This window comes from Gracilinanus agilis, chromosome 2 (assembly GCF_016433145.1).
Source record: "Gracilinanus agilis isolate LMUSP501 chromosome 2, AgileGrace, whole genome shotgun sequence".
NCBI classification, from domain to species: domain Eukaryota; kingdom Metazoa; phylum Chordata; class Mammalia; order Didelphimorphia; family Didelphidae; genus Gracilinanus; species Gracilinanus agilis.
The window spans coordinates 420,115,932-420,126,184 of NC_058131.1; positions in this window are offsets into that span (position 1 = coordinate 420,115,932).

The window sequence follows — 10,253 nt, forward strand, 5'->3', positions numbered from 1 at the left end:
GGATTAAGTAAGTTACTTGTCTAGAGTCATGTAACTAGTATCTGAGGCCAGATTTGAACTCAGAAGGATGAGTCTTCTTGACTTTAGGACCAGCTATCTATCCCCCATGCAACCAAGCTGCCATTTAGGCCAGACTATATTTGGGAAATTGTGCTATGCTTTGAAAGATTCTCTAAGGTACTCATTTGCCATAAAAGTCCATTACTACCATTCTCTCTGTGATGCCAAATCATAAAACATCACAATCGGAAGAATAAGAGTAATAAGAAATCAAAAGACAATGGGATGGTAGAATTAATTAAGCTGTAGCATATCAATGATGATTCGTGTGGTAAAGAAGCAGATGAGAAATTATTGAGATCATATATGACCAGAAAAGATATAGTTATGTCTTAAAAATAAGCCACCACCAAAATGCTATAGAAGACCACCTCCAATGTGTTGGATAAACCTTCCACTGTGGGAAAGTTAAGGCTAAGAATTGCACAGGATGAGATGTAGGCAGACTGTGGCTTTTGTTGGGGGAGTATCTATAGGTCTATGGAAGTGTCAGCATGTCTGAACCTAGTCTAGTCTTAGAATATACTCCTAATCCTTCTGTATCGCCTCCATCATTATATATATAGGCTATATTCTCATTCTTCTATACAGGTCTCATAATTATCATAGTAAATTACTTTAACCTGGTGGGAAAGTTTCTATAATAATAACACATTTGACTTGACTGGAAGCATAGACTTTCGTCTGTGGCTTATGATTAGAGGATACACAGATCTCATTGATCTGGGGTTTAAAAGGCTTCCATTTTTCATTTTCTACTCCAATCATTACATTGAGATTTCTTGTGATTAGAAAATTTCCATTACAGAGGAGGGAATAAAAGGGGTACACTGACTGACTTGGTTTCAAACTCTGGATCTACCATTTACTATTGTTGTGACTTAGAGTCTCTTAACTTTGTAATTCGAAGACTAGCATAGATCAATGGTTCCCATTATTTAGAGTAAGTCAGTAGTACCCATTTATTGGTTTGAGAACTCCTGGGGGTTCTCACTACAAATTCTTTAATGGTGCCTTAAACAGGAAATAATTGTAAGGATAATGTGTTATAGGAAGTCTATTGAATTACCCTAAGGGCTTGAAACCTTTTTTTTTTTTTTAAAGGAGTTCAACAAACAAAAACATTGGGAACCACCAACTATAACTCTATGATTTTAGGGATACTTTTTGCCTATAACATATGTATTCTCTTTTTTTTTTAAACCCTTGTACTTCGGTGTATTGTATTCGGTGGAAGAGTGGTAAGGGTGGGCAATAGGGGTCAAGTGACTTGCCCAGGGTCACACAGCTGGGAAGTGGCTGAGGCTGGGTTTGAACCTAGGACCTCCTGTCTCTAGGCCTGACTCTCACTCCACTGAGCTACCCAGCTGCCCCACATATGTATTCTTTTTAAAAATTTAATTACCTTTTAAATTTTATTCAAAGATATTTTATTTTCCCAATCGCATATAATAACAATTTTTGTTTCTGAAATTATAAGATATAAATTGGCTTCCTCCCTCTCTCCCTTACCTCCCTCCTCTCAGAGATGGTAAACAATTTGATCTGGATTATACACATATTATCATGTAAAACATAATGTATGCATTCTTAACAATTCAGCCGTGTATTATGGACCTACAAACAAGTTCTGTGGTAGGTTTTATTTCAAGGATGAAATAAGGTGTAGCCCCTGCCCTCAGAAAGCTTACAGTCTAGTAGGGGAATCATGAAAATATGTAAATAATTAGAGAAAGTATACCCAAGAGGCCCAAATAGCCACACTGGTAAATAACTGTGTAAATAGAACTCCAGAATGGACCACATCCTCTGGTGGATGCCAATGGAACAAAGACATCATGTACTTTGGTTGGATGTGGAGTGATCTCCTTCACAAACTCCAGACTGTGTAGTGACTTCCCTTGGCCAAATATAAGACCAAGTATACACAAAGAGATGGCAATCAGTTAGAGGATGATGGCTAAGAGCTAGTGGCTATATTTAATGTTTTCTCATTCAATCCTTAAAATAACCCTGTGAGGTAGGTGTTCTATAATCCTCGTTTTGCAGATGAGGAAACTGAGGCTGAGAGATTAAAGAGGTCACGTAGCTACTAAATACTTGAAGCTGGATTTAACTTTGGTGTTCCTGACTCCAAGGCCAATGTTGTACCAGCTGGCTACAGCACTACCTATTTCTGAGAACTGAAACTCTATATACACGTGTTCTGGACTGAGCCTAATTCAGGTCAGTCTTCTGGTAATTTGCATTTTATATTGGAACAAAAATTTGGGCAGGTAGGTGGCCCAGTGGATAGAGTGCCTCTCCTGAACTCAGGAAGACTAGTCTTCCTGAGTTCAGATCCAACCTCAGACACTTACCAGCTCTGTGACTCTGAGTAAGTCACTTAACTCTGTTTGCTTTACTTTCCTCATCTGGAAAATGAGCAGGAGAAGAAGATGACAAGCCATCCCAGTATCTTTGCTAAGAAAATCCCAAATGGGGTCTCAAAAAGTCAGACATGATTGAACAATAACAAGAAATTAGAACAAAATGAGACACTATAGTTCATTCAAAGGAGGTTTACTTAGCCATAGAAAAGGGTAAGCATTTGGAATACTTTGGGGTTGATTCAGCTGAGTGAAGCTCCCTTCTCTCAATCGCCCAACAATTCCCACCATCTGAGTACTTCTGGAGTTCCTTCTTTGATACTCTGGCAACTAGGAAATCATGTCAACAGCCTAAGTCTTTAGTTTTTTGGACCAACCAACTCTTGAGGTAGGTCTCAATACCCTTAAAAAAAACACATCTTACCTTCTATCTTAGAATCAATACTTTATATTGGTCCCAAAGCAGAAGAGCAGTAGAGACTAGGTAATGGGAGTTAAGTGACTTTCCCAGGATCACACAGCTAGGAAGTATCTGATTCCAGATTTGAACCCAGATCCTCCCATCTCTAGACTTGGCTTTCTATCCACTGAGTAACTCAGCTGACACCCTTCAATACCCTTTTTTTAAAAAAAAATTTAATCCTTACCTTCCATCTTGGAGTCAATACTGTGTATTGGCTCCAAGGCAGAGGAGTGGTAAGGGCTAGGCAATGGGGGTTAAGTGACTTGCCCAGGATCACATAGCTAAGAAGTGTCTGAAACCAGATTGAAACCAGAACCTCCCATATCTAGGACTGGCTCTCAATCCACTGAGCCACCCAGCTGCCCCCTTTCAATACCTTTTAAGAAAAATCTAGACAAGTAGGTATGGGGGCAAGAGGCAAATTACTGTTCCTACCACTACATAAAATAGGGTTTACATCTCATAGAGAATGTACTTCCTGCTTCTGGCTGATCCAGTGCATTGGCTCAGTATAGAGGGACCTGAACACTTTGGGATGATGAAAAAAAAATCTCCTTATTGATTCTTCAGTACAATGATAGTGCTAGAAAGGGGTGAAAGGGTTAAGAGGGGAAACCTGATTAGGGTAAAAGGAATAAAGTCATTGCTCACTCTCTTCCTTCAACTTTTCCATGTAACAAGTAGCATTCCTCCTCTAAACTTCCCACCCTTTCCACCACCCCAGGGGAAAGGCTGTCTTTGGGGCAGAGGGTCATTAAAGTTTGTGTGTGGCCTTAGGTGAGCCTGGCCCTAGCTGCTCCCTTTCTCATTTTGTGTTTCCTCCCCTGAGAATTGGTGACTGAATCATGAATGAGCCTTGGAGGCAACCCTGTGAGTGAGAGCCTGGACACCCTAAGTCATTTGGCAGCAGCTGATTTGCTCGGGGGAAAATTTCTGAATCTGAAAGAATCTCCACCAGCAGGAAAATGGCTTATCAGAAAATGTGACTTAAGGGGGAACAGCTTAGATGGTGTAGAACTGAGGTGAAATATAAAATACCTATTTAGTAGACCTGAAGAAAAACCTAGAGCATTGGATTTAGAGAAAAGGACATGGGCTCAAATCCTAGTTCTGCCCCTTACTGCTTTGTATGTTCAGGGGCAGGACTCAACCTCTCTAGATCTCTCAGTTTCATTTGTAAAATGAGGGAGTTGGACTAGAAGATTTCTAAGGTCCCTTCCAGGTCTAAATCTATGACTCTGTACATCATGTTAGGATGTGTTACGTATCCATCTTCTGTATAGAGAAGTGTGCTTGTGTGTGATTAGCATTTCTTTTGTGGGGAAGAAATAAATAGCTGTCCCATACTTGATTCATATGGTATGTTGAATACTTTTCTATTCTATTCTCCTTTTGACAGAAAGCCCCAGTATAAGCCACAATCCAAGTTTTTAGTAATTTTTTTCCTTAGGGGTTTGAATATAAAAAAACAGTAGTGGGAGACAAGGAGCCTGATCCTTCTCATTTAGAGGTTCAACTTCCCCAGGTGCCTGAATTTGGTCTTCACCTATCTGGGTTCAAAGTAGAGGGATCCCTTAGTGAGGAGAGGGGCAGAACATACAAAAGTGGCTGTTTATTATTATATACAAGCAGCCTGAATAAGTCTGATAAGAATTAAGTTATTAGAATCTGCTATCTACAAGACAGCAAGTTGGTCAGATAACTTCCAACTTTTTATTTCAACTTCATTGTTTATATTTATTTGTTCAGTTGGATGATGTAATGGAAACCAAGATGCAAGTTTGATCTGGCCTTGGGGATCCCTAGGTATTGCTGCCCCAGATGCCCAACTCCACTGACAGGTCATGTTTGCAGCAAAGTCATGGAAGCCACTGCTGCTGGCCTTCAGAGGCTGCAATCAGTCATCACAATCCCCTGGAGGGTTGGGGCACTGCTCAACCTTTTCTTCCTCTGTTCTATGGCTTATGAATTCCCATAGCCTTCTATCTAATCCCTGTGACTCAGAGTCACCATCTGCTGAGGCAAAACGCCTTTTCTCCTATTAGTTCTTCATGCATTCTCATCCCTAGCCAGCTTAGCCCTATCCGCTCTGAAATCCTCATGTATTTCTGCCTACCCTTTCCACCATGCTCTTCAAATCCTCTGCTCAATTAAAAAAAATAATCTTTATTGAAAAAAAAGTTTTATCAATGTTTTTTGTTCTTTACGCTATTCCTGTCCCATGAAATCTTCCTTTGTAACAAAGACAAGCAATTAAACAAAGCCAACTGACAAAATGACCATATGTGACAGTATATGCAGCATTTCAGACCCCATAATTATTCACTGGTCTATCTAATGGCAGAAAGTACGTTCTTTGTTCTCTGGAACCCAGATGATTCATTGCAACTAATCTGAATTTAGCTATCTTTTAGGGGTTTTTTTTTGTTCGTTTAGATTCTCAAGTAATTATGTAGATTATTCTTCTGGTTCTTCTTATTCTTTTTTTTTAATAATCCTTATCTTTTGTCTTAGAATCAATACTATTTATTGGTTTTAAGGAGGAAAGTGGTAAGGGCTAGGCATTCTGGGTTAAGTGACTTGCCCAAGGTCACACAGTTAGGAAGGGTCTAAGGCTAGATTTGAACCTAGGACCCACCCACCTCTGGGACTGGTTTTCTATCTACTGAGTCATTTACCTGCTCCCTCTCCTGGTTTTTCTTACTTCATCCTGAATCAGCACATATGTATCCCCACATTTTCCTGGATTCCTCATCATTTCTTTTTTTTTTAATTAAAAAAATCTAGACCCTTTACTTTCCATCTTAAAGTCAATGCTATATATTGGTTCCAAGGCAGAAGAGTGGTAAGAGCTCAGCAATGAGTATTAACTGATTTACCCCAGGTCACACAGCTAGGAAGTATCTGACACCAGATATGAACCCAGGACCTCTGCCTCTAGGCCTGGCTCTTAATCAATTAAGCCACCAACTGCCCCTCTTCAATATTTCTGTAATAAATGAAAGTAAAATTATTAAATGTAATATTAATAAAATATTGTGGTTGCCATTATAAAATCAACCTCAAGTCAGGAGTCTGTCAGTAGCTCTCAACAATGTAATTTTATTAAAAAATGGAATTATATGAAAAAAGGGAAATGTAGGAAGGGAACAGAAAATCTCACTTATCTAGAAAAATACCTAAGTTGAAATCCAAAGCCTGCCAAGCCACTTAGCCCACAAAAGCCCTAGAGCAGAGAAAGAGAGAGAGAGAGAGAGAGACAAAGAGAGAGAGACAGAGAGAGACAGAGACAGAGAGACAGAGACAGAGAGAAAGAGACAGAGAAAGAGACAGACAGACAGAGAGAGACAGAGACAGAGAGAAAGAGAGAGAGAGGGAGAGTATAAAGATAAAAAATAATAAAGGCTGAGCAAAATATATACATTAGTATTTTAATTAAAGCCATGCTGATAGATAAAGTTATTAGACCACACGCTTGTAAGAATTCAAAACTGCCGCCCGCGCCATTATTGTTACCTCCCGTCTCTTCCTGAGTCTGCTGGCCAAGAGGGCCACTCCCTCCTCACCCTGGGAGATTTAAACTGTTCAGTGTGGAGACGCAGGCGTCCCCACGCCCAAAGAACAGGAACCAGAAACCCGTTGGACCACGGGAAATGTAGTTTGATAATTTCCACGTGTCCATAGAAAATACATATATATATATATATATATATATACTTAAAGATGGCATCTCCCAAATTTCATTCTTACGAGAGAGAGAGAGAGAACTCTGCCCCACATCTTTATCCTACATGCCCCTACCTTCTGCTACATACTGTTGTGAGGAAGATTATTATTTAGTTATTAGCTTAGTATTAGTATTAGAACTAACAGGAAGGGCTGGAGAATTCCACATGGAATGGGGAAGCAGGAAGTGACTTGGACTCTCTGAGAAGGACTCCATAGTGGTTGGGACAAGCAGTAACTGATTCCCTGGGAGACCTCAGAGCTAGTGGAGTTGCACCCTGATTCCCTGGGATCCTGGAGTGTGGTGAAGGTTGGAAGCAGAGGACATCTATCCTGCATGACAGCACTGAGTAGGGAGTGATCTGCGATCTGGTGGACAGCTTGCAGACTTCCTCTCCCTACTGGGCTACTTTGGACCATCAGTTCTGGAGGAGTTGGTTCCAGGCATCCTGAAAACATCTCTGGACTCTACTGTGAGGATTCCCACTCCAGTACTGTTATTCTCCAGGCCTTGCCTGGCTTAGGTCTTAGATTAGTGTAGATAAGTCCCTCCCTTGACCCTGTGGTTTGCCCTTAGCTTGTAAGAGTAGAATCCCTTATTCCCATCCTTTATTATTGTTTCCCTCAATTAAACTGTTATAAACCTTTGCCTTTTGCCTGCTGGTTCCATAGGCCTTTGCCTAGGTGGGCTGAGTGACTGTTGGGGCCTGCCATTTTCTGTTAACAATTACCTCCTAGTAGTTAAACCTGGTCTCCCTACCTTGTTTGGTCCTGTCATCTGTCATTCCTGTCACCCTCACACCCCATTGCGAACCCACAGATAATATTTAGTTAACTTCCCTGGTAATTCACCTTTACAGTTCGAACACAAAAATGGGGTGTGGGGTAGGACAAACTTAGAGAGTGGCTTCTATCATCACATTTCTTAAGGAGCTTCATGTTCCAAAGCATTCGCATCCCAAAAATGGTTCAACTGTTCCCCATCAATCCCTCCTTTGTTTCTGATTTGTTGCTGCCACAAAAAGTATTTCTACAAATACTTTGATATGTGTTGATTCATAGTAGTAGGCTCAATGGGTCTAAGGAAATGAGTAGTTTAGTGACTTTCTTTTCATAATTCCAAATTACTTCATAGAAAAATTAGACCAATTCACAGTTCTGCCTATAGTGTATTGTTATGTTTGCCTTCCTACCTCCCCTCCAACATGAACCATTTCTATCTTTCTCAGCTTTCCTCTCACTATTCCCTTCCTCTTGCATGAGTTAGCAAGTGAGGGACAGGCCTCAGCATAAAGAGTAGGTATTTTAATTGCTTGTGGAATGAATAAATATATTTTTGCCAATTTTACAGGTGAAATCTGAGAATTATTTTAATTTTTATTTCTTGCTTTATTCATGAATTTAGAACTTTTTCATATGATTGTTGATAGTGTACATTTATTCTTTTATTAACTGTTTTTTCACCCCTTTTGTCTACTTAACTTTGGAGAATTACTCTAGGACTATTGTGAGCCTCATATCCTTGGCCTGTGAAAGGGTATAAATACTATACTAATGGTGTAAAACACTCTAACAGGGAGAGTAAATATGATAGAAAGAGCATGCTGGAGTCAGGAGACCTAAGTTCAGTTCCTAATTGCATAATGATATCTACCCTATCTTCCTCTCCTACTTATTCTGGGTTCAAATAAGATACTATATGTTAATGTACAGTACGTTGCAAATTATATACTGCTAAACAAGTCTAAGATATTATTATTATTAAGCCTTCAGAAAAATATATTCTTTAGATTAGCCATTTCCTCAAATTATTGAAAGTTTTTTATTTTTAAATTATTTTCTAAGTAGTTTGAATATAACACCTTCAAAAAACTCTATTCTTCTTTTGTAGGATAATGCAAAGTTCAACTTTAACTCAACTGGGATTAATTTACATGAATAAGTGAATTTCCTACAAAAATCTTCCATTAAAGCCATCCTCATTATCACCAAAGGCCAACTACAGAACAACTGCCACAATGGACAGGTAAATCTAAGAGTGCTGGGGACATCAGTACACCATAGATGACTGATCCTGCTCCCCACCAGCTCTGCTTCCAGCTTTTCCACCCTCTTCTTTCTCCCCTCCCCCCTTCATTCAATGAACCAATCAATCCTTGTGGAGATGTGACCTGGACTGCCTCCTCAACAGCCACTGCTACTGAAGACCCAGAAAAGAAAGCTCTTGCCACCAAAGTCTTTGGCACTGTCAAATGATACAACGTCAGAAATGGACATGGTTTTATCAATGGAAATAATATTAAAGAAGATGCATTATTATCCACTCTGACCCAGCCATCACTCTGGCACAAGCCCTCGTTGCCTGAACTATTGCAATAGTCAGCTGTTTGATTCTGGAAGGCAATTTGGAAATATTCCCAAAGGCTTTAAAAGAATGCATGCCCTTTGATCCAGCAATACCACTGCTAGGCTTTTACCCCAAAGAGATGAAAACAAAATGGGGATGGGCCTGCTTGTACAAAAATATTTATAGCTATGATTTTTGAGGTGGCTAAAACTTGGAAAATGAAGGGTTGTCCCTCAATTGGGGAATAACTAAACAAATTGTAGTATATGATGCTGATGGAATACTATTGTACTATAAGGAATGATGAACTACTTGATTTCCATATGGACTGGAAAGACCTCCATGAACTGATTCGGAGTGAAATGAGTAGAACCAGGAGAACATTGTACACAGAAGGTGAAACATCGTGGGATGATCAAATGTAATAGACTTTGCTACTAATAGCAATGCAAAGATTTAGGACAATCCCAAGAGACTTATGAGAAAGAATGCTATCCACATATAGAAAAAGAATGGTTGGAGAAGAAATGCAGAAGAAAACATGAGTTATCATTTGTTTATATGGATATAGCTTTGGGATTTTGGTCTTAAAAGATTAGTCTATGACAAAAATGAATAATATGGAATATTGAGTGATAATACATGTATATCCCAGTAAAATAATGCTTGTCGGTTCCAGGAGTGGGATGGGAGGGAGAGAACATGAATCATGTAACCATGGGAAGATATTTTTAAAAAATAATAAACATTATATTTAAAAAAAAGAGCTGGCTGGTTGGTCTTCTCGTCTCAAGTCCCTTCATCAGTTTATCTTCCACTCTGCTGCTAAATCAATCTTCATCAAGTACATCTGTGACCATTTCACTTCTCTCTCAGTAAACATTAGTGGCTCCTCATTATCTCCCAGGATCAGATGTAAAATGCTCTATTTAGCTTTTAAAGCTCTTTACAGTTGTGGCCTCTTCCTATTTCTCTAGTCTTCTTAGATTTTTACCCCCTTGTTTTTTATGATTCGGAGATGTTGACTGGCATTTGTGGTGTCCATTATACATGACACTCCTTTGCCTTTTCACTGACTATTCCTCATGCTTGGGAATGCACTCCTTTCTTGTCGTTGCCTCCTGGCTTCAAGTTCACACATTTCAAGTCTCATCCTCTGTAAGAGGCCTTTTCTGGTTCTGCTTAATGCTAGTAACTTCCCTCTGAGATCGACTCCAATTTTCTCTGAATATATCTTGTGTGTGTGTATATATATATATATATATATATATATATATATATATATATA